General features: G+C 44.4%; 1 protein-coding gene and 2 long non-coding RNA genes across 4 annotated transcripts in view; 1 reads left to right on the top strand and 2 right to left on the bottom strand.

Annotated features, from left to right (window-relative positions):
- Nucleotides 1–26,632, top strand: part of pvalb6 (parvalbumin 6) — a 41,037-nt gene that overhangs the window by 3,681 nt on the left and 10,724 nt on the right. Inside the window, exon 1 of one of the 2 annotated variants that reach the window (XM_063018415.1) lies at nucleotides 3,217–3,284. The exons of the other annotated variant lie outside the window; for it this stretch is intronic. The gene's annotated coding sequence lies outside the window, so the exon portion shown is untranslated. Of the gene's footprint in view, nucleotides 1–3,216; nucleotides 3,285–26,632 lie in introns of those variants that run through there. 2 annotated transcript variants of the gene reach the window in all.
- LOC134300407 (uncharacterized) lies at nucleotides 13,136–13,491 on the bottom strand. The gene is made up of 2 exons (XR_010007346.1): nucleotides 13,377–13,491; nucleotides 13,136–13,274 (listed from the first exon to the last, which is right to left on the bottom strand). It is a non-coding gene; the product is annotated as an uncharacterized LOC134300407 (long non-coding RNA).
- On the bottom strand, nucleotides 18,351–18,706 carry LOC134300406 (uncharacterized). The gene is made up of 2 exons (XR_010007345.1): nucleotides 18,592–18,706; nucleotides 18,351–18,489 (listed from the first exon to the last, which is right to left on the bottom strand). It is a non-coding gene; the product is annotated as an uncharacterized LOC134300406 (long non-coding RNA).

Genomic DNA, 26,632 nt, shown 5'->3' with positions numbered 1-26,632 from the left:
ATGGAGAATCTGAAATGGAGGTGAGCTCAGCTAGCGGTAAGATATTGTACAAGGCCTGTGTTAAGGTCCTCAATAAGAAGAAGCTGGACAGGAGGGCGGACACTCCTTGGCGGAGGGAGCTAGGGATGGTTGACACTAAGCCAGAGTGGAGGGCCTTATACAAACCACCGTTAACCAAAAAGGTTGCTGATCTGCAGTGGCGAATCCTTCATGGCATTGTCTCTGTGAATTCTTTTATTTCCGTTTTAAATCCTGAGGTTTCACACGAGTGTCCATTCTGTTTTCAAAGAGAGACAGTGTTTCATGCTTTTATGCACTGTTTTAGATTACGCCCTCTTTTTGACCTTTTACAGAATGTTTTTACAAATTGTAATGTTCCTTTTACACCTCAGGTTTTTATCCTTGGTTTTAAATATGTCAGAAGCCAAAGGTTTAAGTGTCAGCTGGTCAATTTTATTCTTGGCCAAGCAAAAATGGCGATTTACATAAGCAGAAGGAATAAAATAACACACAATACAAACCAAGAGGTTACTGTAATCTTCTCCAAACTGGTCAAAGCGAGGGTGAAGATAGATTTTATTTTTTACAAAAGTATGCATGACCTGGACTCTTTCCGGATGGTGTGGTGTGATGGAGATGTGGTGTGCTCGGTGGAGGAAGGTGAACTCTTTTTCGCACCTGAGCTTATATGAGAAGTATGACTTTATTTTAAAGGACTACAGTGACTGGCCTACTTGCTTTTATTCTCATTTTTTTATTTTTTGTATTGAACTATTATGAAAGTTAATAAAATGCAAAACTGACTGAGACATAATAAAGGATTGTTAAAAGTCAAAAAAAAAAGTCTCTCTCTCTCTCTCTCTCTCTCTCTCTCTCTCTCTCTCTCTCTCTCTCTCTCTCTCTCTCAATTCAATTCAATTCAATTCAAAAGTGCTTTATTAGCATGACAAATATTCACATTTGTATTGCCAAAGCGCATTTACAAACTAGATAATAAATGAAAAAAAAAAAAAAAAAAATAACAGAAACAAATTAGAACAACAAGTATATAAAGTGTGTATATGTATGTGTGGAAAAAGTATTTGTAAGTGTGTGTGTGTTTGTGTGTGTGTGTATGATGGTGTGTGTGTATGATGGTGTGTGTGTGCGAGTATGTGTGAGTGTGTATGGGATACAGTATAAGGTCACTCACTGTCCCTCACCTGGTGGCAGGTGTGTAGGTAGAGAGCTGCGAGTGTGCAGCTCGCTCTGTGCTCCCCCAATAGGTAGGGCAGCTTGTCAGGGTTTGAGAGAGAATTAAAATTGGGGATAATTTTGTTGATTTTGGTAAAATATTGTTTTCGAATGTGTGTGTATTTTGTACATTCAGTGAGGAAGTGCAGCTCTGTCTCTATCTGGTTTGAAGAGCAGTGTTGACACACTCTCTCCTCTCTGGGCATCCAGGACTGTCTGTGTCGTCCCGTCTCGATGGCCAGGCTGTGTTCGCTGAGTCTGTACCTTGTCAAGGTGTTTCTGAGTTTTGGATCAGTTATAGTGCTGAGATAATCTGCCACACTATACTGTCTATTTAGAGCCAAATAACATTGTAGTTTACTTTGGAGTTTAGTTTGTGTTTCCCAATAGGCCAAATAGTTTATCTTTAATTCATGTGTAATTTGATCAGTTCTGATTAGGTTCTGGTCTTGAGTCTTAATAGTGTTAGTCTGTGTTAGTGGTGTGTTAGTATGTGTTAATGGTGTGTTGGTGCAGTGACTCAGGACCAGTTGGATGAGGGGGCTGGTATCTTTGCTCAGCTCTTGGTATTGCAGAGCTTTGTAATGATACGAGTGTGGGTCGCTCTCTTTTAGATGATTCCAGAATTTTATTGCCCTTTTTTGTATATTAATAATAAGTGGGTATCGGCCTAATTCTGCCCTGCACACATTGTTGGTGGTGTGTCTGTGCACCTTTAATATTGTTTTACAAAATTCTGTGTGCAGGGTCTCAATTGGATGTTGTTCCCATTTGTTAAATTGTTGGTGTGTAAGCGGGCCCCACACTTCACTGCCATACAGGGCAATTGGTTCAATTATTGCGCCAAATATTTTGAGCCAAATTTTGATTGGGATTTCTACAGAAGTTTGTTTTTTTATGGCATAGAAGGCTCTGCGTGCTTTTTCTCTCAGTTCATTCACTGCCAGGTTGTAGTTTCCTGATGAACTAATGTTTAGTCCAAGGTAGGTATAGTTTTTAGAGTGTTCAATTTCATGATGTCCTAATTTAAATGTGTGTTTGGTTCCCTGAGATCTGGATCTTTTCTGGAAGGTCATAATTTTAGTCTTTTTGAGGTTGACTGTCAGGGCCCAGGTCTGACAGTACTGCTGCAGCAGGTCCAGTTTGTGCTGGAGACCCTGAGCGCTGGGGGACAGCAGGACCAGATCATCTGCATACAGCAGGAGTTTAATCTCTGAGTCGTGTAGAGTGAGACCGGGCGTGGCTGAGTGCTCTAACGTGGAGGCCAATTCATTAATATAGATGTTAAATAGAGTTGGGCTCAGACAGCAGCCCTGTCTCACTCCACGCTCCTGAGAGATAAAATTTGTTTGTTTATTGCCAATTCTTATTCCGCACTGGTTTTCTGTGTACATAGATTTGATAAGATCATATGTTTTACCCCCTACACCACTTTCTAATAGTTTGTAAAACAATCCTTGATGCCAAATTGAGTCAAAAGCCTTTTTAAAGTCAATAAAGCAGGCAAATATTTTTACATGGTTTTGAACTACATATTTTTCAATGAGGGTGTGTAGGGTGTAAATATGATCAGTTGTGCGGTAATTTGGTAAAAATCCAATTTGACTTTTACTCAGGACATTGTGCTCAATAAGGAAGCTTGAAAACCTTGAGTTAATTATACTACAGAATAACTTCCCCAGATTACTGTTCTCTCTCTCTCTCTCTCTCTCTCTCTCTCTCTCTCTCTCTCTCTCTCTCTCTCTCTCTCGCTCTCTCTCTCTCTCTCTCTCTCTCTCTCTCTCTCTCTCTCTCTCACACACTAACCCCCTCCCATTTTCCTCTCTGTATTCCTCTGGCTCTTTTACTCCCCTTCATCTCACCTCCAACCAGTCAGTGCTTCCTCCTGTTTCTGCTCTCTCTTTCTCTCTTTTTATCTCCTTTCTGTATTTCATTTGACTTCTTTTTCTCTTTTTCTCTCTGTCTCTCTGCTTGGTGAGCTGTCCCTTCTGGAGTGTCGGCTACTCTGCACTAGTGTGTACAGCTGTCTGTAGCCACTCTGTCAACGTCAGGTAAGGGACAGGACTCACTCCACACTGAGTAAGGCATAGGACATAGTCTCCACACTAGATAAAGGACAGGACACACTTTCCGTACCGGGTAAGGTACAGGACACATTCTCCACACTGTGTAAGAAAAAGGACTTACTATCAACACCACATAAGGCACAGGAATAAGGCACTATCCATACTGGTTATGGGACAGACACGCTTGGGAGAGAACATATCACCTCACATAGAATATGAGACAGGCTAGTTAGGATGCTGGACATGAATGAACAGGGGGGTCATTGAGTGGGCACACATTTTTGCAGCACTTGTATCTGTTAAGTCCTGAAATAACCAAATATCTGTCCATATTGTTTACTGTCTTAGCCATAATTTGCTCAATATAAATGCATTTGTCAGCTGAAGAGATGCAATGTAAATGTTGTGTCATGCCTCTGTAGTGTGTGAGCGTGGTGCTCTGCAGAGTACTCGAATGCAGTGAATGAAAAGCAGCAGCGTGTAGAAGGTGAGAGAGAGGTTGTGAATGGGAAAAGAAAGCGTAAGTGTAAGCTTGCATGCTTTCTGGGAGAAGAAATAAATTGCAGAAATAATACAGTGTGGATTACGAGGGATTTGATGCGGCTGCACTGTAGCAATATGTGAATGGATGGCACAAAATAAATGACCAGTGGGTGACTGGTTCTGTTGTGCCTTTAAAAGTACACAGCATTCCTGCAAACCAACTTTAGTGAAATGTGCAGCAGTATAGATGAAGGTTAAATAGTAAGTGGTGTTTGATGATGACTGTGATGAAGACTCTATCTTTCTTGCTCCCTCTGTTAACTCGCAGCAGATTGTTAATGCAGAAACAGCTGCACAGAGAGAATGACTTTAACACTGCAATATCAGCAGTGTGGGTGGGTGGGGTGTAAATGCTTGCTGCAGGGGTAATGAAAACACTGTGAAATAGTGAGTGACACTTTGCAGAATGCATATGAGGACAGGAAACTATGGACGCAGCACGTTGAAGGTCGGAATGAGGTGTAGTAGACAAAAAGTGAAAATAGGAGCTGAAAGGGGCACTATTGGTTTACATTTTATAGTACCTTGCAACAACTTATTCATTCATTCGTCGTCTGTTTTACCACCGCTTTATCCTATTCAGGGTCGTAGTGGGTCTGATTCACTGGGTGAAAAGCTGGAAACATTCTGGACAGGTTGCCAGTCCACCACAGGGCAAACACTTACACATGGGGTGTGTTCGAAAACCTAGTGAACTCTCTACATAGACAACATTTTACGTCATCCTATGCGCACTCCCGAGAGGTAGGCTGTTCATATTCCTAGATGCCTTAAAATGCTGTCTACTAAGTCACCTTAAATCTGAACACTATTTTGACAGAAGAACGAGGGAGCATCCGATGCTGCCTTAACAGTGAAGGCAATCCTAGCATTCAGTGCGGGACAACTTTTCTCACAGAAAAAATAAAACATATGGCGGACGATGCGGAGAAACGAGTTATTTTCAAACATAAATAAATGATGGCCGCTCAGGTGGCGCAGCGGTAAAAAAACACTGGAACCAGAGCTGGGATCTCGATTACATTGTATCGAATCTCAGCTCGGCCTGCCGGCTAAGGCTGAACGGCCACATGTACAATGATTGGCCTGTTGTTCAGATATGGGCGGGACCAAGCCGGATGGGGTCTCCCTCCCATGACTGGTGCAATTACGACCTCTGATGGCGCCTGCACAGAGGTGAGAAAAAAGTGCTCTCAGGGTGTGTCTCTCCGTACACAACGCTGAGCTGCACTGCACTCGTCAAAGTGTAGGTGATAAGATGCTGCCCACGTGTTGGAGGGGGCGTGGGTTAGCTTCATTCTCCTCAATCAGAGCAGGGATCGGCATTGTTGGAGAGGAAGCAAAGGGAGAAAAAGGGGAGAAAATGCATAAAGAAAAAAGTATATATATAAAAAACTTAAATAAATGATTATTGATTTTTAATTTGTATAAACTTGCACAAGTGTCATTTATTTGCAAATTCGGGCTTGTCAGTGAATTTAACCGTTTTCGGTACACAGAGGGAGATGTTAGTTGACATGCTAGCGCGGTGTGCCACCGCATCCCATTGGTTTGAATGCCATGAGGATAACTGTGTTAGCTTAGTAAGCGAAAACTGATGGAATCGCTGTCTAAGTAGTGCGTTTGAATAACCTGCCTTATAAGTCAATAACTTATTAGAATCCTCTCTACTTGTGTAGGCAGTAAGACAGCAAGGCAGCTCACTAGGTTTTCGTACACACCCATTCACACACTTTAGTTTCTACAATTAATCTAACTGTATTTCATTGGACTGTTGGAGGAAATCAAAGCACCCGAAGGAAACCCACGCAGACACGGGAAAAACATGCAAACTCCACACAGAAAGGACCCGGACCACTCCACCTGGGAATCAAACTCAGGACCTTCTTGCTGTGAGCCGCCCCATGCAACAACTGTTGTGCTAAATTTTAGTAGGCTTTATTAGTGTAAGTGTAACATTGAACATGAATTCTAAACTCATGAGTGGTAGACCTAACAGAATCAAAGCTTTTCTTACTGGGGCTAAATTAAATCAGTTCATTAATCATTAAAAATCATTAATAGCTCAGAAAAAGACATTTTTAATAATGACTACACTACTATGATCATTTTAATGAACATTCTTTAAAACATCTTGAAAATAGCGGCTCAGTGTCATCTTACAGAAAGAAGGTCCTGGGTTTTATTCCCAGGTGGAGCGATCTGGAAAAGAGATCCTTTCTGTGTGGAGTTTGCATGTTTCCTCGAACAAACCCAGGACCCATAGTCCAAAGACATGCAGTCAGGTTAATTGGAGATACCAAAAATTGCCCCTAGGTGTGAATTTGTGTGTCATGTGATGGACTGGCAACCTATCCAGGGTGTTTCCTACCTTTTGCCCAGTGAATTGCACCCACTACAACCCTGACCAGAATAAAGCAGTGGTAAAACAATGAATTAATTAATGAATCTTTGAAAATAACACTGAGGTGACACAAGCAGTCCTCTACCTGCATGAATAGGGAGGATGAACTCCATATGCAGGATGCTTAAGCAAGACAGAACAATAAAACGACAAAAGACAAAACTCCAAAATAACAAAACTAAAAAAGCCAAAGCGGAAAGGTGATTTATTTATTTATTAGGATTTTAACGTCATGTTTTACACACTTTGGTTACATTCATGACAGGACAGGTAATTTCTGATTACACGAGATTCATCAGTTTAAGTTTTTAATGTTAAACACAGTCAGGGACACTTTTATATCTCCAGTTCACCTCACTTGCACGTTATTGGACTGCGGGAGTAAACCGAAGCACCCAGAGGAAACCCACGCAGACACGAGGAGAACATGCAAACTCCACACAGAAAGGACCTGGACCACCCCTTGCTGTGAGGCAACAGTGCTACCCACTGAGCCACTGGTAATAGAACAGATAGATGACCGCATTAGTGGAGTAGAGACATACCACACGCTTACACAGAAAACAAAAGGGGCATTCATTACACACCGACATAAGCCTATGTCTACAGCAAATGTTGGAAAACTTAGGTGGCCATGTTCTCGCCCCACAGTGCCATTGGGATGTGATAACTTATGCTTTCGGAAAAAGGGTAAAAAAAGACACCTGTCATACTGTGATTTTCAGTTCTCAATTCTGCATTATGCCTGTTCTTTCCGCTTTCTCTGTTGTGGGATGAAGATGTTTTTGTGTCTTTTATTTGCTATTTGCTTTTATTTTATTTATATTATTTTAGCGCCTTTCAGTGGATTTTTAGCCAGAATATCATTTTACCTTGGTTAAAACATCATGCACCTGGGTTGTACAACCCCAAATCAGTTGGGACATCATAAAAAATGCAAAAATTTTATTGCAGACAGGATGAACCTGAGATATTTCATGTTTTGTCTGCTTAACTTTATTTCATTTATTAATAAACATCCATTCTTGCATTTTAGGTGTGCAACACATTCCAAAAAAAGTTGGGACAGTAAAGCATTTACCACTTTGTAATGTTGCCATTCCTTTTCACCACACTTAAAAGACGTTTTGGCACAGAGGATACCAAGTGATTTAGTGTTTCAGGTTTTATTTTGTCCCATTGTTCCTGCAAACACGTCTTTTGTGTGCAACAGTACGGGGTCATTGTTGTCAAATTTTTATTCAAAAATTCTCCACACATTCTTTATTAGGGACAGGTCAGGACTGCAGGCAGGCCAGTCCAGTACCCGTACCCTCTTCTTCCGCAGCCATGCCTTTGTAATGTGTGCAGCATGTGGTTTTGCATTGTCTTGTTGAAAAATGCATGGACGTCCCTGGAAAAGTTGTCTTGAAGGCAGCATTTGTTGCTCCAAGATCTCAATGTACTTTTCTGCATTAATGCTGCCATCACAGAAGTGTAAATGACTTTGCCAAGGACACTGACATTGCCCCCGCCTGAAATACAGGAATGGAGGTATATTAACAAATGAAATGAAGTTGAGCAGACAAAACATGAAATATCTTGGGTTCAAACTGTCTGCAATTAAATAAAAGTCAAAATAAATGTAAGGAACACTGCATTTTTAATTTTTTTTGCATTTTTCATACTGTCCCAACTTTTTATGATTTGGGATTGTATTTACATTCTTGCAGGTGTGTGAGTTTAAATCATGCTTCAGTCCAGTCCTGTTACAGACAGGAAATAGAAACATCAAATGAAAATTCTAAACTATAAAATAAAGACTACACAAATAAAATGTTAATTGATTCTAAAGCCCTTAATGCAGTGAGTTAAACATCTTCATATTTGAAGACTAAAAAGTGAGTGGTAACTAAAAAATCTAAATGAAATGAAATGAAAATTTTATACTAAGTAAGAGCAATAAAGTAAGCATCTTGTACATCAAACTCTTTTGCTGCCCTTATATCCTCTCTAACACCTGTTTTAGGTTTAGATGTTTGTTCAGATATTTAATTAATTACAAATCAAAAAATTAAATCTGTTATTGACTAAAGTACTTAGAGCCTTGATGTGGCACTCTAAATTGTGGTCAGGTGCATCCTGTTTGCTTTAATTATCTTTAACGTGTCTAGAACTCAGAGTCCAGCTATTTCAATTTGGATTGATTGGACATAATTTGGAAAGGCGTACAGCTGGGTCTATAAGGACCCACAATTTACACTGCATTGTCGAGGCAGAGCGAAGCCAAAAAGCTTGTGGGAAAAACTGTGTGAAAGACAATTATCTCAGCAGAACTCTATAAATCATCTTTCAAAACGAGGTACTCTGGGAGGAAATGGGGTACTACATGTTCATCTACCTAGATGATATCCTGATTTACAGCAGGAATGGTGATGAGCACATAGCTCATGTCAGGCAGACCTTACAGCTGCTTCTGGAAAACCATTTATATGTCAAGCTTGAGAAGTCGCAATTTTACACCAGCTCTGTGGCCCTACTCAGCTTTGTTGTATCCAGGGGCTGGCAGGATCCAGCCAGGACCAAGGCCATTTTCGATTTGCTTTGTCCCAGCTCGGTCCAGTGTGTCCAATGCTTCCCGGGTATTGCTTTTTTTTGGCTATTTTGTTTATGCAATTTTCCCCTAATTTAGCGTAATCAATTTGTCTTCCGCTGCTGGAGACACGGCCGTGTTTGAGGAGGGTATTTTTGCCTGCCTCATGCTCCCTCTGACGCGTGCGCAGTCCACCGACCCCCTCTTATTCACCCACACATTCAGCCAGTATTCGCGTGCGGAGAGCCACACACTGATCTTCGTGATCCTCCACTTTCTGTACAAGCGCCTTGGGCTACTAACCAAAGTCCTTACACAGCGTCAAAGACCCAACCCACTTTTCAGTCCGGTCTTTTACCCACACAGCAGACTTTAAGGGCCAATTTTGTCTGCTGCAGGCACTGCCAATTATACCCGCTCGAGGTCGCCCAGCCGACCGGTAGCAGAGCTAAGGTTTGAACTCGGAAGTTCAGAATCCCAGCACTGGTTGCTAGCGGATTATCCCGCTGCACCACCTGGGTGCCCAGGGTATTGCTATTTTTTTTAGCGCAGAAAGCATTTGATGAATTAAAAAGGCACCTCATGAGAGCCCTGATGCTTAAACTACCTGACCCCAAGTTGATATATAAATGTATTTGTAATGTAAATGTATTTATTTTAATATTGTTAATTATTTAATAATATTTAATAATTGTTCATTCAAATTTCTCAAATTTATATAGACTAGGTGACTTATTTGCAACCAAAATGTTGCTGCTGTTAGAAATTCAGCATACAGAAGTCAAGAGGACCCAGTGTCTTGACTTCTGTATGCTGAATTTCTAACAGCAGCAACATTTCAGCAGTGGAGTTATATTAACACATACAGATGTATGGGTACAGCTTGGTTGACCAACAAATCTAAATAGGCATATTTTTTTGGGGGGAGGCTATATCTACCCTATTAATGAAGCGAGGAAGTAAGAGGAAGAGGAGGAGATTAAAGGGGAAGGATGTTGGAATATATAGGAGATTACAAAGAAGGTCTGATGAACAAATATTAGAGAAATGTTACAAAGACAAAAAGATGTTGGTGGTTATAGAGGGTAATTTGCATACCCAAATTGAGACGGAATGAGGGGTAACACAGATAAATAAAACCCTGAGAATGTTACCCTTTAAATGTTGTAAGACTGTAATGACATGTATATTGGGAACACATATATGAACTTGGGAACTGGTATTCTCTTTTAACAGCATGGTTAGCAGTGATTTAAAATGTGTTTGGCATCTGTAAGAAATGGAAGCCATTTTGAATGCCTATAAGCCTTTTTAGGGTCTGCAGTGTGCATTGGGGCCAGTGCCCTTTTGAGGATTTCCTTTACATATCCTTAGCTGGAGTCAATAGGATTTATGTTGGAGCCTCTGGGATGTGAATATTGTTCTGATCTTCTAGAAGGCCTGCTTGTGTACCATACTCTTGACCTTGTAAAGAGGATTCTGTTGTATGCCTCTTTTGTTAATGTCAGCAGTATGTGGCTTCCCTCTTGCCATGCATTTGGCACTGTATCAATATTTGTAGCATCATCAGCAGAAACAGCGACACCCATTTCTGTTGATATTTTTAGGAAGATTGTCTGCCTTTTATATCCACACAAGAAGTGACTATGTGAACAAGTCCCTTTAATCTTTTAATATCTGACCTTGAATTGTTGACAGAACAGCAGGTTTCACAGGCTAATGTCCTTTTCTAGTGTTACACCACTATGTTTACTCATGAGATTCTATTACTGTATGATGATCCAGTGTGCCAGCTTTTGAATAGCCAAGTGATTAGAGAAGGCAGGAGCCCTTCATTTTTCCCATTGTCTGGGTTACCAAGAAAGATGGAAGTCATCAGCTTTATGTGGATTATTGACAGTTTAATTCGAAGACTCTCTGTGATGCATATCCTCATCCTAGGTGGTTTTCCACTCTCAGCAGGTACAACCAAGTGCCAAGAGAGCTTTTTGCGCCCTCCTTTGGGTTTTTCAAATCAAATCCCATTTGTAATGCTCCAGGTATATCCAGCTTACCAGTTGGAGCGCATGTTTGAGAGCTGCTGTTTTTAGTTTCTACTTTTGTTCCTTGATGAAGTGCTTGTGTTTTCGGCCACCGTGAAACATGGATTGGAAAGACTCAAAGAAGTGTTCCCTGGCTGCAGAAACAAGAATTGGATGCCATGTAGTCTCGAGTGAGAGGGTGCCAACTGACTCTGATGAAACTGGTCAAGCAGTGTGTCATCTTACAGAACTCTGCTCATTTATTGGTTTTGTCAGTTACTACCATGATTTTGTTGAGGGCTTTTCTAAGTTTGCAGCATCTTTGTGCCATCTGGTAGGAAAGCTTAGTAGACTTTGGTGGAAAGACTTGCTGCCCCAGTTTTGGCATATCTTGACTTCAGCAAATATGGCCCAGGACACAGTGTCAAAGATGCTAAAAAGCAGTCCAGCCCAAAGTTTGTGCATATTGGGGCATATTACAGTCTACCCACCCAAATGAAATCCTGGACATTAATAATAATAATTAATAATAATACATTTTATTTATGGGAGCCTTTCAAAAAACTCAACGACACCTTACAGTACTTATAGTGTAAACATCAGTACACAATTAATTACACAGATTAAGGGTAGGCAAGTTTAAAAAAGTACGTTTTAAGGCATGTTTTGAAGCTAGGGAAAGAATCAATGGTGTGAATCAGGTCAGGAGGGAGAGAGTTCCAGAGATTGAGAGATTGAGAGTGGGGCAGGGTAGCTAAAAGCTCTAGACGCCATAGTAGACAGACGGACCAAAGGAGTAGATAATTGGAAGGCAGAAGAAGATCCAAGAGTACGACAAGAAGTGTAGACATGAAGAAGATCAGAGAGATATGGAGGTGCTAAATTGTGGAGAGCTTTGAATGTAAGGAGGAGGATTTTGAAATTGATGCAATACTGGACAGGATGCCAGTGAAGCTGCTTGAGAACTAGAGTAATATATTTAGTGGAAGGCGTTCTAGAGATAATACGGGCAGCAGAATTATGAACTAATTGAAGTTTATGTATAGCTTTATAAGATAGACCAAAAAGGAGAGAGTTACAATAATCAATTCGGGATGTGACCAGGGCAAGAACAAGAACAGCAGCACTTTTAAGAGAAAGGAATGGACGTAGACGATTTATGTTATGTAAATGGAAATAACGTATGGTGTGATATTGTTAATATGTGCATGAAATGAAAGATTGTTATCAAGGATGACACCCAGACTTTTAACCTGAGTGGAAGGAGAGACGACTGTGTTCTCGATCATCATTGAGAATTTGTTAGATTTAGAGTGAGTAGATATTGTACCTATAAGAAGAATTTTATCAGCATTTATTTTGAGAAAATTGTAAGAGAACCATGTTCTTAATTCTATTAGGCAATCAGAGAGAGATGAAGGAGGAAGAGTAGCCTTGGGCACAGTGGACAGGTATAGTTGGGTGTTGTCCGCATAACAATAAAATTTAATATTGTATTTCCTAAAGATATGTCCAATGGGAAGCAGATGAATCATAAATAGTAGAGGCCCCAGGACAGAGCCCTGAGGGACACCGCTAGGAACATGAGATGACTGTGAATGAAAGTTTTTAAGTTAAACATACTGTACACGTCCAGAAATGTATGAAGAAAACCAAACAAGCACAGTATAAGTAAGACCAATTTATGCTAGCCGATCCAACAGAATAGATTGAGAGATTGTATTGAAGGCTGTGGTCAAATCAAGGAGGATGAGAAGGCTTAATAGCTCAGAATCAGAGGCCATCAAAAGGTCATTGGTTATTTTAACAAGAGTCGTCTCTGTACTATGAAAAGGACGGAACCCTGACTGAAATATTTCATACAAATTATTGTCTGATAAATGTTGGTGAACCTCAGCAAAAACAACCTTTTCAAGAACTTTTAAGAGGAAAGGTAGGTTAGAGATAGGTCGAAAGTTGTTTAAATGGGAGGTCTTTTGCTGGGAGTTGGGAACATTGATGTCACAGTCTTGGAACCTGCACATGATGTCAGAGAAAATGTCTTCTGACTGACATCTTCACCATGTATACTCAGGCTACCCCTTCTAAAAATTAGAGAACAAGCACTGTGGCCCAGGCTTTGGTACAGACCATACACTGCAAAAAATGATTTTTTGACTTAGTAAATAGAGTGAAGATTTTTAAAGTACTTTATACAAGAATATTCCAGTACAGTCTTGCTACTTAAGAACTTCACATATAATTTAGTGTGTTACTTCGTGTTTCTGTTATAAAGAGAGGCGTTAGGACCCAAAGATGCAGAGAAAAATTATATTTATTTACAATAAATAATAATTTTTACAAGACAAATGATAATAATGAAAATAAAAAACGGAAACTGGCAAAACAGAAAACAATTCGGGAAAGCCCGAACGGAGCCGCTGGCTTGCTGGCAACTGAAAAAGAGAAAAAGAACAGTACAAAACACAAAAGAAACAATCTACCTATGCGAGGCGCGAACCCTGGTCGCTCACTCGCAAAGCGAATGCGTATCTCACCTCGCTATCCCGTAGCTGAGAGTGACGCTGCGCCTACGCCTTATAAGGAGCGTTTAAGGAAAGCGAAACCTCAGACACTGTCCGAAGAAATCGCGCAGAATAAGGTAAACGCCTTTTAAAGCGTAAATAATCGGCTGTGTCACCAACAACGCTCTGGGAAGGAGCCGATCTAACTAAAAGAGAGAAAAGAGGTGAGGCGCGGATTCGAACCGGAGTTGTGCCGATGCTAACACGGCGTTCAAACCGCTGAGCCAAACTGGCACAGCTGAAACCAGAATCCGCTTAATGCCTTAAGGGGCTGAGGTAGTTGCAGCGAAGCGTCTAGCATAAGCCCGATGCTACTCACGTTAGCCGGGCGCCTAGCAACGCTAAAAACAAACCGCAGCTCGCGGGCTGCACCGATCGCACCGTCTTTCCCTATAAAGAGAAATAAAAACCTCAATACCTCGACCTTGCGATCTACACACCCTTGCGCCCTTTTAGCGCCGGGGGTAACCGAACTGGCCCTGATAAAGGTACAGGCTGGTGCAGTGCAGCATAACCCACCAAACAAAGACAAAAGGTGCGACACCTGCAGTCTAGCAACGCCCCCTTAAATAGGGAGCTCGCAGCTGCAGGTCATTCGCCCTAATCAGCTGGCCTCCTATTTGAGGCCATGCTGTTCTTTGTTCTGTAACGCCTGCAACGCTGGGAACTGGTGTTACGTTCACCAGACGTCGCAGGCACCCTAACAGGACCCCCCCCTCTATGGACAGCTCCCGAGGTCCCAAGACACGCAGACCGGTTCCTTCGGTACTCACGGATTAGTTCAGGGTCCAGGATGCGTCGAGCCGGTACCCATGAACGTTCCTCGGGGCCGTAACCTTCCCAATCCACCAGGTATTGGGTGCTGCCCTGCACTCTCCTGCTATCCAGGAGGCGGCGAACCGTAAATGCAGGGGCACCCTGGATGATACGAGGGGCGGGAGGTTGTGGGGGGGGTAAAGCTCCCCCGCTCGCGAACGGGCGAAGTTGGGAGACATGGAAGGTTGGATGCGCCTTCATCCTGGGAGGCAGCTCCAACCTATATGTCACCGGGTTTATCCGTCTAACTACCTTGAACGGACCAATGTACCTCGGTGCCAGCTTGTGAGTGGTACCTTTGACGGGGAGATCCCTCGTCGATAAGAGGACACGTTGGCCCGGCCGGAACGTTAGAGCCGGCTGCCGCCTACGGTCAGCATTGCGCTTCATGGAGCGCTGAGAGGCCAAGAGGGCCTGTCTTGCCTTCCGCCAGGCAGCGCGGCAGCGACAGATATGTTGCTGCACAGTCGGCACCGCAACCTCTTGTTCCTGATCAGGAAACAGCGGAGGGGGATAGCCAAACTGTGCCTCAAATGGTGACATACCCAATGCGGCGTGGTGCAGGGTATTGTGGGCAAATTCAGCCCACAACAACTTATCCGCCCAAGTGGCTGGATTACCTGCAGTCAGGCACCGAAGCATCTTGCCCAGATCTTGAATGACCCGTTCCGATTGCCCGTTGGACTCAGGATGATATCCCGAGGATAAGCTAGCCGTCGCGCCAAGAAGTTGGCAAAAGGCTCGCCAGCACTGGCTAATGAACTGCGGACCCCGATCCGACACAATGTCGGACGGGACCCCATGTGCTCTCACCACATGTTGCAGAACAGCCTGTGCGGTAGCCATGGCGGACGGGAGCTTGGGCATCGGAACGAAAAGGCAAGATTTAGTGAACCGGTCCACAATCACCAGTACCACCGTGAATCCCCTGGATTTTGGCAATCCTGTGACAAAATCCAGCGCCAGGTGTGACCACGGTCTTGAGGGTACTGGTAATGGATGGAGGAGCCCACGAGGACGCTCTCTTGTGCTTTTGTTGGTTGCACAGACAGCGCAGGTTCGAACAAAGTCCTTGACCTGACTCTCCATCCCCGGCCACCAAAACCTTCGGCGCAAGAACACCAGGGTCTTAGAGACTCCTGGGTGAGCCGCAAATGAGGACGCGTGAGCCCATTCAAACACCTGACGACGGACTGTTGATGGTACAAACAGCCGGTCAGGTGGACCTCCACCTGGGTCGGGCTCAACCGCTTGAGCGTCCCGAATCGTCTTAAATATGCCCCACGTTACTGGGGCAGCAATTTGACTCAGGGGGATGATAGGGTCAGGCTCAGTCTCAGGTCTGGTCGGCTCCCACTGCCTGGACAAAGCATCGGGCTTAACGTTTTTCGACCCTGGTCTATAAGACAGGGTGAAACAAAACCGACCAAAAAAAAGTGACCACCGAGCCTGACGGGAATTCATCCGCTTCGCTTGTTGGATAAACGACAGATTTTTGTGGTCTGTCCAAACAAGGAAGGGATGTTTTGCCCCCTCGAGCCAATGTCGCCACTCATCAAGCGCTAGCTTAATGGCCAAAAGCTCCTTATCTCCTACCGGGTAGTTACGCTCGGCAGGAGTTAGACGGTGTGAAAAGAAAGCACATGGGTGGAGCTTCTTTTCTGGACCCACTCTCTGGGACAATACCGCCCCAACCCCGACGTCAGAGGCATCCACTTCCACTATGAAAGGTTCCTCTGGGTCGGGCAACTGCAATACAGGAGCAGTTGTTAAGAGAGACTTAAGCCTATTGAAGGCTTGCTGGGCCTGCACCGTCCATTTAAACGGACCCTTACCTGTGAGAGCCGTCAAAGGAGCGGCGACCGTACTGAAGTTCCGAATGAATCGCCTAAAAAAGTTTGCAAAGCCCAGAAATCTTTGCACATGGCGTACGGAACTTGGAGTTGGCCAGTCCTCCACAGATTTGATTTTTGCCGGATCCATTCGCAGGGCACCTTGTGAAATTATAAACCCCAAAAAGGAAACTGATGGGGTATGGAAAATGGACTTCTCCAGCTTGACGAACAAATGATGGTCGAGCAGAAGCTGGAGAACCCGGCGAACATGCCTCACATGTTCTTCGATGGACCGGCTAAATATTAGGATATCGTCTAGGTAAACATAGACGTATCTATCAAGGGCTTCCCGCAAAGCCTCATTGATAAAGCGTTGGAAGACCGCGGGGGCATTCATTAACCCAAAGGGCATCACTAGGTACTCATAGTGTCCCGTGGGCGTAATGAATGCAGTCTTCCATTCATCCCCTCGCCGGATACGGATCAAATTATACGCGCTGCGTAAGTCAAGCTTCGTAAAAATTGAAGCCCGCTGAAGGGCTTCGAAAGCCGTGGCCATCAGCGGCAGCGGATAACGATCCTTAACCGTTATTGCGTTCAGACCTCGATAATCGATGCAGGGGCGCAAGGTTCCATCCTTCTTTCCCACAAAGAAGAATCCTGCCCCAGCTGGGGAGGACGATGGTCGGATGAACCCCTGATCGAGTGCCTCCTTTACATACTCCTCCATGGCGATCCTCTCCGGTCCCGACAGGGAGAAGAGGCGCCCCCTAGGAGGAGAAGTGCCAGAAAGCAAGTTGATCGCACAATCGAAAGGTCTGTGTGGGGGCAAGTCCCGCGCCCGGGACTTGCTAAATACCTCCTGCAGGTCATGGTACACGGGGGGCACCCGGGCCAAGTCAGGGGTCATCGCCTCAAGCGATGATGGCGCCGATGACATGCTCACTGGCAGCAGACATGCATCTTGGCACCGTGTTCCCCATGCATAGATTGACCCGGTTTGCCAATCAATTTGGGGATTGTGCTTCCTCAACCACGAGTGTCCCAAAACCACTTGGAGTTGGGGAACCTGGGTCACTAAGAATGTGATCCTCTCCTCATGACTCCCCAAACGCATCGTGAGAGGAGGCGTTTGATGCGTGATTGGACTCCCGGCCACCGCCCGGTCGTCCACGGCATGAACCACAATGGGAACTCGTAAGGGTTGAAGCTCAATCCCCAACCCATGTACCAGATGGCGATCTATGAAATTCTCCACCGCGCCTGAATCGACACAGACTTTGAGATCAGTATTCCCAGAATCCCAACGCAACGACGCCCTGAGAAAAAGACCCTGCTCAGGGATGATGGAACAGCTCGCCCTCGACTCCCTGCCACGGGAGCGGCCTACTCGTTTCAACCGAGGTCGGGCCCTCGAGGCGGAGTCGGATGGTAATGGGGCGCCCCCCCGAGTCGATCCCAGTTGCATGGGTTCTGGGTCCTGATCTCGCGACGCGGGCCGGGGCTGGCCTTGAGGCCGACAAAAGGGCGGGTGAGACCCTCGCTCCCGGGAACGTTGTCGGAGTCTGGTATCAATTGAGGTAGCTAGGAGATAGAAGGCCTTAAGAGAAGTGGGAAGTTCTCGAGTGGCCAACTCATCTTTAATTCTCTCTCCTAGACCACGGTGAAAAATGGCAACTAATGCCCCCTCGTCCCAACCGCACTCAGCCGCCAGAGTGCGAAACTCGATGACGTAGTCGGCGACTGAGCGCCCCCCTTGGGACAGCTCGAGCAAGCGCGGGCCCGCCTCCCTTCCCCCTGTGGGATGAAAGAAAGTGTCCCTCAGAGCCTCCTTAAAAGAGGACTCTGAAGAACACTCCGGAGCGTTCTGTTCCCACAGGGCAGTAGCCCACTCCAAGGCTTTGCCGGTAAGTAGAGATATAATAAACGCAACCTTGGAGCGCTCAGAAGGGAAGCGGGACAGCTGTAGCTCGAATGTGAGGGAGCATTGTAGGAGGAAGCCTCGACATTTCTTCGCCTCCCCTGAAAAACGCTCGGGGGGCGGAATGGAGGTTTCGCCTCCTACAGGAGGTGCTGGGGGAGCGGGAGAGTGGCTGAGGCTACCCGAACCGACTGCCAGAGTCGGCAACAGCTGGGCGATTTCAGTCACCCGCTGTGTCAGCTCTGACAGCGCCAGTTCGTGTCTCCCCAGTGCGACCCCCTGGTGACGAAGGACGTCAACCATGGGAGGAGTCTCTGCTGGGTCCATCTATGGTCGCACCTTTCTGTTATAAAGAGAGGCGTTAGGACCCAAAGATGCAGAGAAAAATTATATTTATTTACAATAAATAATAATTTTTACAAGACAAATGATAATAATGAAAATAAAAAACGGAAACTGGCAAAACAGAAAACAATTCGGGAAAGCCCGAACGGAGCCGCTGGCTTGCTGGCAACTGAAAAAGAGAAAAAGAACAGTACAAAACACAAAAGAAACAATCTACCTATGCGAGGCGCGAACCCTGGTCGCTCACTCGCAAAGCGAATGCGTATCTCACCTCGCTATCCCGTAGCTGAGAGTGACGCTGCGCCTACGCCTTATAAGGAGCGTTTAAGGAAAGCGAAACCTCAGACACTGTCCGAAGAAATCGCGCAGAATAAGGTAAACGCCTTTTAAAGCGTAAATAATCGGCTGTGTCACCAACAACGCTCTGGGAAGGAGCCGATCTAACTAAAAGAGAGAAAAGAGGTGAGGCGCGGATTCGAACCGGAGTTGTGCCGATGCTAACACGGCGTTCAAACCGCTGAGCCAAACTGGCACAGCTGAAACCAGAATCCGCTTAATGCCTTAAGGGGCTGAGGTAGTTGCAGCGAAGCGTCTAGCATAAGCCCGATGCTACTCACGTTAGCCGGGCGCCTAGCAACGCTAAAAACAAACCGCAGCTCGCGGGCTGCACCGATCGCACCGTCTTTCCCTATAAAGAGAAATAAAAACCTCAATACCTCGACCTTGCGATCTACACACCCTTGCGCCCTTTTAGCGCCGGGGGTAACCGAACTGGCCCTGATAAAGGTACAGGCTGGTGCAGTGCAGCATAACCCACCAAACAAAGACAAAAGGTGCGACACCTGCAGTCTAGCAACGCCCCCTTAAATAGGGAGCTCGCAGCTGCAGGTCATTCGCCCTAATCAGCTGGCCTCCTATTTGAGGCCATGCTGTTCTTTGTTCTGTAACGCCTGCAACGCTGGGAACTGGTGTTACGTTCACCAGACGTCGCAGGCACCCTAACAGTTTCTTTGTAACTATTTGTCATCAAATACATTAGTAAATTTTATTCTAAATACCAAGTAAAATTAACTATGTTTTTTATTTCTTGGATTGAAGCAAAGCAAAACTGAAAACGTCTAGTAAATATTATTATATGTTCCACACATGCGCATTGCCTGGCAAATTCGGACGTTTCACACACGGAGTGCAAAACGAGCTGCTGATTTTTTTATTTCTCAAGTCTTCTCACCACAAAGTTTTTCGGTTGTTGAGGACATACTTTGGCCAAAGGGGACTGTTTTTTGGTAAGTTGTCATTTTTTAAGAAATTATATCACCGTGCCAGTTAATATTATAAATATTTAAAAAGTCGTTTAACTTTCTACACTATTGACTCCAAATTAGCGTCTGTTAGCATGGCAGAATGAATGTTATGTAGTTATATTAATCGTGATAACTTGTTCCATTTAATGTACGTGGGCTTAAAACGTTGGTTCTAAAATAGTTCTTTTGTGTCATGATTATGAAAGCCCATTTTGCTACTTAAAAATAAATCTGTCTGAGGCTGTAGTCCCGGGTCTTTCAAATACAAATGTGCATTATTAGGCGACCTGTGAGCAAACCTTGAGAAAGTAAAATTTAATTAAAATATGTAACATAACATTCTGAGGTCCACATATAATTACTAACTTATGTAATTTTTTTAATCTTTGTCTTAGGTGAAAGATGAGTTCAGGAGAATAACTACAGTCCACCTGGAGCAAGTGTTTCTCTTGCACTTTGCTTGCATCTATTTTTATTTTTTACTGCAAGTTTTCAGAAATTTTTTTAAAAGATTGATATTTATTTTGTCCTTACACTGTGACACTTTTATAGTTTGTTTTCATTTACAGCTTTTACTTTTGTATAGCGAGTGAGACTTTAGAAAACACTCTGTTTGAAAGACATTTTGTCCACTGAACTGTAAGTGAAAATGCATTTTCATTAATTGAGCAAAACAAAAAAGTTTGACAAAAAATGTTGTCTGTCTGTTATAAGGGCTTTTGTATATGGTAATCATTGATGTTGAATTGAATAATGTAAAATTATTTGGCATTTTATAATATAGCATTTTAATAATATATAGCATTTTAATAATATATAATATAGCATTTTATACGGCATGTTTTAATGCTTTTAGTGCTGAAATGTTTAAGTAAAATCTACTAAGATACAGCTATTAAAATATACTTGAAGCAGTGTGTAGCAAGGTAACTTTTTCTGAAGAATTTCTAGTAAAATCCAGATAGAATTGTGAGTAACTTTTACTTGAATATATAGTCTGTTAAATTTACTAGCAGTTTGTACATGGAAAAACTTTCCTAAGTTTTTTTAAGTAAATCTTACTCCACATTTTTTGCAGTGTATACCTTCTGACCAAGGACAGAATATCAAAAGCATTTTGATTCAGCATCTGTGTAAGGATTTAGCTCCTTTGTAAGCATCCAGAAGAGCAAAACTACACCTCACCATTCCCAGGGGAATGGACACTGGAAAAAGTTTAATCATACTCTGCACAACCTATTGCGTTTACTGTTGGCTGACATGATGCATAGCCTGACACCAGCTTCTGGTAGCTTTTCTGGATTTGGAGGTATGCTTGGGATCACTGTCCTTTTGGAAGGTCCAGTGATGCCCAAGCTTCAGCTTTTTTACAGAGGGCATAATGTTGTCTCCCTGGATTTCCTGAAACTTGATTAACTCTATCTTGCCCTTCACATGCTGCAGGTTTCCAGTGTCACAGAAAGCAAAGCAGCCCTAGAGCATCACCAAGCCACCACCATGCTTCACTGTAGGTAGGGTGTTATTTTCAGCATGTGCTTCATTTCCACAAAGTTGAATCAGTTCATCTAGACACAAGTTTGTTGTAAAGATACGTTTTGTCACTCATCCAAGTGACTTCTTCAGTCTGGTGGTATATCAAGAAGGCCCTGGATGAATGCGGTAACCCCAACTGGGCATTCGTAAAAGCTGGAAAAATGCTGGTTTGAATGCAGGAGGAACGCTGGTTTGAATGGGGAGTCAAAGAGGCCATCTATGTGAAGAGGGAATGACCATCTCTGAACCGAGGGGGGGCTGAGAGTACATCTCCCACCTGTGGATTTGTGTACCTGGACTTTTGAGCATCAAGAGACATGTGCTTCATTCCTTTTCCAGACACACTGACAGAAACTGCCAGTTTGATTTACAGAATACCAAAACATCTGTGGCTTATTTATGTGGTTTTGAGCATATTAAAACCTTTTGTGCTTTTTGGTCAGTAGATGTGAACAACTTTGAGTTTAAGCATGGAGACCTTCAGCATTGTGCCTTACTGTGCAAACTGAAACCTCAGTGCCTGCCGACACCAAATCTTGCTGAGTTTTCAGGATAGTGGCTAAGACAGAAACCAAGACAAGCATGAACTAAGCATAAACCACGGACAGGCTAATTCAAAACCCAAACTCTCCTAATCACATTCACAGATTTACATTCACAGAATTACATTCACAGATTCACATTTACAAAGTAACAATGACTGACCAGGGGACTGCAAAACAAGGGAACTATACTCACTAATTACTAATAGAGACATGAGGAACAGCTGGGGATGATTAGCACAAGGATGAATCAGGGACACAAAGCAGAGACAGAAGGAGTGTGATACAAAAACAAACACAAAGAAACCACATACTGTACAGATTAGGCTGTGATCGTGACAAGTACTTGGAAATACTGTGACAAATTTGCAACTTATGTTCAGGATAAAATTGTATCAGTTAGGCAGACTGTAGGTCAGAAAGTTATAAACAAATCATATACTAAATATTCAAATTGGTGTCTTATATCCGTTATGCCATCATTACTTGCTGTATAGGGAGTTGGGAACAATCATAAACAACCTAAGCTCTTCCACGTGTGATCTGAACACTATTCCTCCTTTACTGTTTAAGGATGTTCATAATTGCACATACAAGCATGTAAAACACTGTATCAACTGTTCCATATTGACTGCTGTTTTACTAGATGCAATTTAAACTGCATTGGTGAAGCCACTGTGGTAAAAAAGTAGCTTGGATCCCACAGTACTTGCGAACCCCAGATCCATATCAAATCTACCATTCTTAAGCAAAATACAAATAAAGTTTTCTTTAAACAAATAAATACTTACTTGGTATCCAGTAATTTAATGAAAAGAAAAATCCCAACCAGGCTTTTCCTTAAACCACAGCACAGAGACAGCACTGGTTGTTAGATTAGTTATTAGATTAAATTAGATTAGATTAAACACAACTTTATTGTCATTGAAAAAGTATAATTGAGCAATTATTTAAATCGAACAATAATACAGACAGTATGATGGTGGTTGACAGAAGTATTGGAGTTAACGGGAGCTGTTGATGAGTTTGACTGCTATCCTCTACTCTTCTCACTTTTTATACCCTTTCATTCCCTGCAAATGTTAAATGTTGAAATGTTTAAAAACAATGTTGCTCAAAGAAAGAAGGAAGAAGAAAGATGGAAGGGATTGCATATTTCTTCCTACAGTGCATAATGCCAGTAAACGATTCAAGGAATCTGGAATTTCAGTGCGTAATGTGCAAGGGTGCAAGCCTATTCTGAACATCCGTGATCTCCGATCCCTCAGATGGCACTGAATCAAGAAACGTCACTTTTATATAACCACATGATTAAGGAATTACTTTGGCTAACCTTGAGAGTTACATTCATAAATGCCACTTAAATCTTTACTGTGCAAAAAGAAGCCTTATGTTAACCATGTCCAGAAGCAGTGTTAAGTTCCCTGGGCATAGAGGCATGTTGGATGGACTATCACATAGTGAAAACATCTGTTGTGGTCTTTTAGATCTATTAGACTTTATTCGGAAGAAATTGATGTCAAGACAGAACAAAGACGAAAAGAACCATTCATACTTTGTTATCAGCAACAAGTCCACCAGTCTGTCATGGTATGGGGTTGTGTCAATGCGATTGGCAAGGGTGATTTACACTTGTGCATTAGGATTTTAGAGCAACATATGCTGTCTTCAAGGCAACATTTTCCAGTGACGTCCATTCATTTTTCAACAAGACTGTAACGGGTCGATTACCTGCGGCCATTTCCACACGTAGTCGGAAGCGCAGGTCGACTCGTTGTAGTCCAAAAGGAACTGCAAATCCCAGGAGCTGCGGCAGCGCCAATCTGCGCTAATTGGCAGCACCTGATCGCGCTCTATTTAAGAGATCCTTAGCCACGCGATCAGTGCTGAGACATACTCAGTCGGTAAGGTAGTTGGCCGGTGTGCGTTCCTCCTTACTTCCTAACTCTATTCTTAAGCCAGCGGTTTTGTTAACGCTCTAAAATACGAACGCGTTTAGCGTTCACTTCCGCATTTAGGAAGTCATTTTCTGCGCAAGCGATTCCGCTGCTGAATCGACTCTTGGTTCGGAGTCGTTTCGCACGAATCGATTCGGAGTCGATTCCCTAATCGACTCCCTCGCGCTTTTTACTTTTGTTTTCTGATTAGAATAGAAGAGAAGCACTGGGACCACGACTGTGTGTTGGTATCCTGGTGGATTGAGTAGCTGGGGTACTGACCATGGTTATGGTTCCACCTAGCGCTCTCTGATTTCTCTTATTCTGTCTTCGTGGCCTACCACGGTGAGAGGTTGGTGGAGTTTACCTCTCATCCGCTTAATAAGTTCACTTTTGTTATTGCATAAGCACGTTCCTTCCCTGCAAATGGGTCCAGCCCCCTACTGGTGAGCTTCCCACCATCTGGCACACCAGTGCAACCCCTGACAGAATGTCTCAGCCTGACAGAATGTCTCAGCCACAAATGGACCCAGCGGATCTGGAAAGAATTAAATGTGCCATTGAGAGGCAAGGAGCCCTCATCGGGCAGCATGAGCAGGTACTGCATGAAGTCCTTGCACAGTTGCAAATACTCACTGCAGGGCAACGGGCTGGAGCTGAGGCCCCAGAGCCCTCAACGACTTCTCCTACCCGTGAGTCCCAGGGGCCTGAAATTCGGCACTCCCTCCCGGAACCTCAATTACCCGCTCCTGAGCGTTTCAGTGGAGAAATGGGTAGATGTAGAGGTTTTCTTCTGCAATGTTCACTGGCGTTTGAGCTTCAACCATCGCGTTATCCCACCGAACGATCAAAGGTCGCCCACATAATTGCCCTCCTGTCTGGACGGGCCCTGATATGGGCTACGGCTATTTGGGAGAACCGACCCGATCTATGCTCCTCGGTTGATCGCTTTACTGAGGAGTTACGGCAAACTTTTGACTGCCCCATGGTTGGCCGAGACTCGGCCAGTCGACTCCTCCGCATTAGACAGGGTCAGCGTTCTGTGGCAGACTATGCGGTTGAGTTCCGCACGCTCGCTGCCCAGAGTGGGTGGAATTCGGAGGCTTTAATAGCAGCCTACCAGGAGGGACTCTCTGAACAGCTCAAGGACGAGCTAGTAACCAGGGACCCACCCACCTCCCTCGAGGAATTATATGAATTGACGGTGCGGCTTGACAACCGACTCCAGGAGCGTGAGCGTGGCCGTCGGGCCAAAGCCCAGTGGCAACGAAGGTGGGTTGACAGCCCTCCCAGGCCCTCTCCTCTGGCATTTTCACAAACTCCTCACCCCTTAGAGGAGCAAGAGGAAGCCATGCAGGTTGGTGGCACAAGCCTTCCATACCCCTGTCGGCGCTCTGACCCCTGGAGGAGGTCACGCAAGCTTGGCAATAATAAAGCGGGTGTCCATAACCCCAGCCAAGATCCAGCGTTAAAAGGTCAGGTCCGCCCCAGGGAAGGGGACCTGTGACGGACCCAATATTAGCTCCCCACTCCTCAGGGATGTTTCATGAGGTCACCATTCATTGGGGTGCCCAGCAAAAAAAAAGCCTGCAGGCGTTTATTGACTCCGGCTCAGCAGGTAATTTCATGGACAGATCTTTGGCTAAGACCCTGGGTATCCCCAAGACCTCCCTCATTGCACCACGCCCTGTAACCAGTATTGATGGCCGACTGCTAGGGTCTGGAGCAGTCACTCACATGACCCAACCTATAATCATGAGTCTGGGGAACCATGTTGAGGAAATTTCCTTTCTCCTCACTCAGGCTCCAGATTTACCCTTGATCCTGGGTTTCCCGTGGCTTCAGCAACACAACCCCAGGATCGATTGGGGAACTTGTGAGATCTCTATTTGGGCCCCCATTTGTCAAAGGACATGTCTTAGGGGGAACCCAACAGTTCCACTCACACCCGAAGGGCCCTCAGAGATGGTTGACTTAACGACTGTTCCCCCGGAGTACCATGACCTTAGGTTGGTGTTTAGCAAACACAGGGCATTATCTCTTCCACCCCATCGTCCTTTCGACTGCACGATTAACCTGCTCCCTGGTATGACCCCTCCTCGAGGCAGGCTGTTCTCGCTATCAGCCCCCGAGCAGAAAGCGATGGATGAGTACATCCAGACTTCCCTAGTCTCAGGACACATTCGTCCTTCCTCTTCTCCAGCCGGGGCTGGGTTTTTCTTTGTTGAAAAGAAGGATGGTTCCCTGCGCCCCTGCATCGACTACCGGGGTCTCAACAGCTTAACTATTAGAGATCGCCACCCCCTGCCGCTCATGAATTCAGCATTTGAATCATTGCAAAAGGCCTCCATCTTCACCAAGTTGGATCTGCGCAATGCCTATAATCTTGTGCGGATTCGCTCGGGGGATGAATGGAAGACAGCCTTTATTACACCATCGGGGCACTATGAGTATCGAGTGATGCCATTCGGGCTTGTTAACGCCCCGGCTGTCTTCCAGAGACTCATTAATGAAGTACTTCGGGAGGCATTGGGGCAATATGTGTTCGTCTATTTGGACGATATTTTAATTTATAGTAGAACCCTAGAGGAACATGTGACTCATGTAAGACGGGTCCTACAGTGGCTTCTGGACAACCAACTCTATGTCAAGCTTGAGAAGTCAGAGTTCCATAACTCCTCAGTGACTTTTCTTGGGTTTGTGGTGTCCCAAGACCAATTACAGATAGATCCTGCAAAGACCGAGTCCATTAGTGAATGGCCCTCGCCCACTTCGGTCAAGCTGGTCCAGCGCTTCCTGGGGTTTGCAAACTTTTTTAGGCGGTTTATCCGAAACTTTAGCGGCATGGCCGCTCCCCTTACTGCTCTTACCAGGAAGGAGGCAGGTAAGTTTCGGTGGACGCCTGAGGCACAGGAGGCCTTCAATGAAATAAAGAACCGCCTCGTAACTGCCCCTGTACTAACTCTACCTGACCCAGAGGCCCCTTTCATTGTGGA

Source organism: Trichomycterus rosablanca, chromosome 22 (genome assembly GCF_030014385.1).
Source record: "Trichomycterus rosablanca isolate fTriRos1 chromosome 22, fTriRos1.hap1, whole genome shotgun sequence".
NCBI classification, from domain to species: Eukaryota; Metazoa; Chordata; class Actinopteri; order Siluriformes; family Trichomycteridae; genus Trichomycterus; species Trichomycterus rosablanca.
Note: the sequence above shows the minus strand (reverse complement) of the source record. Positions and strands in the feature narration are given on the sequence as shown.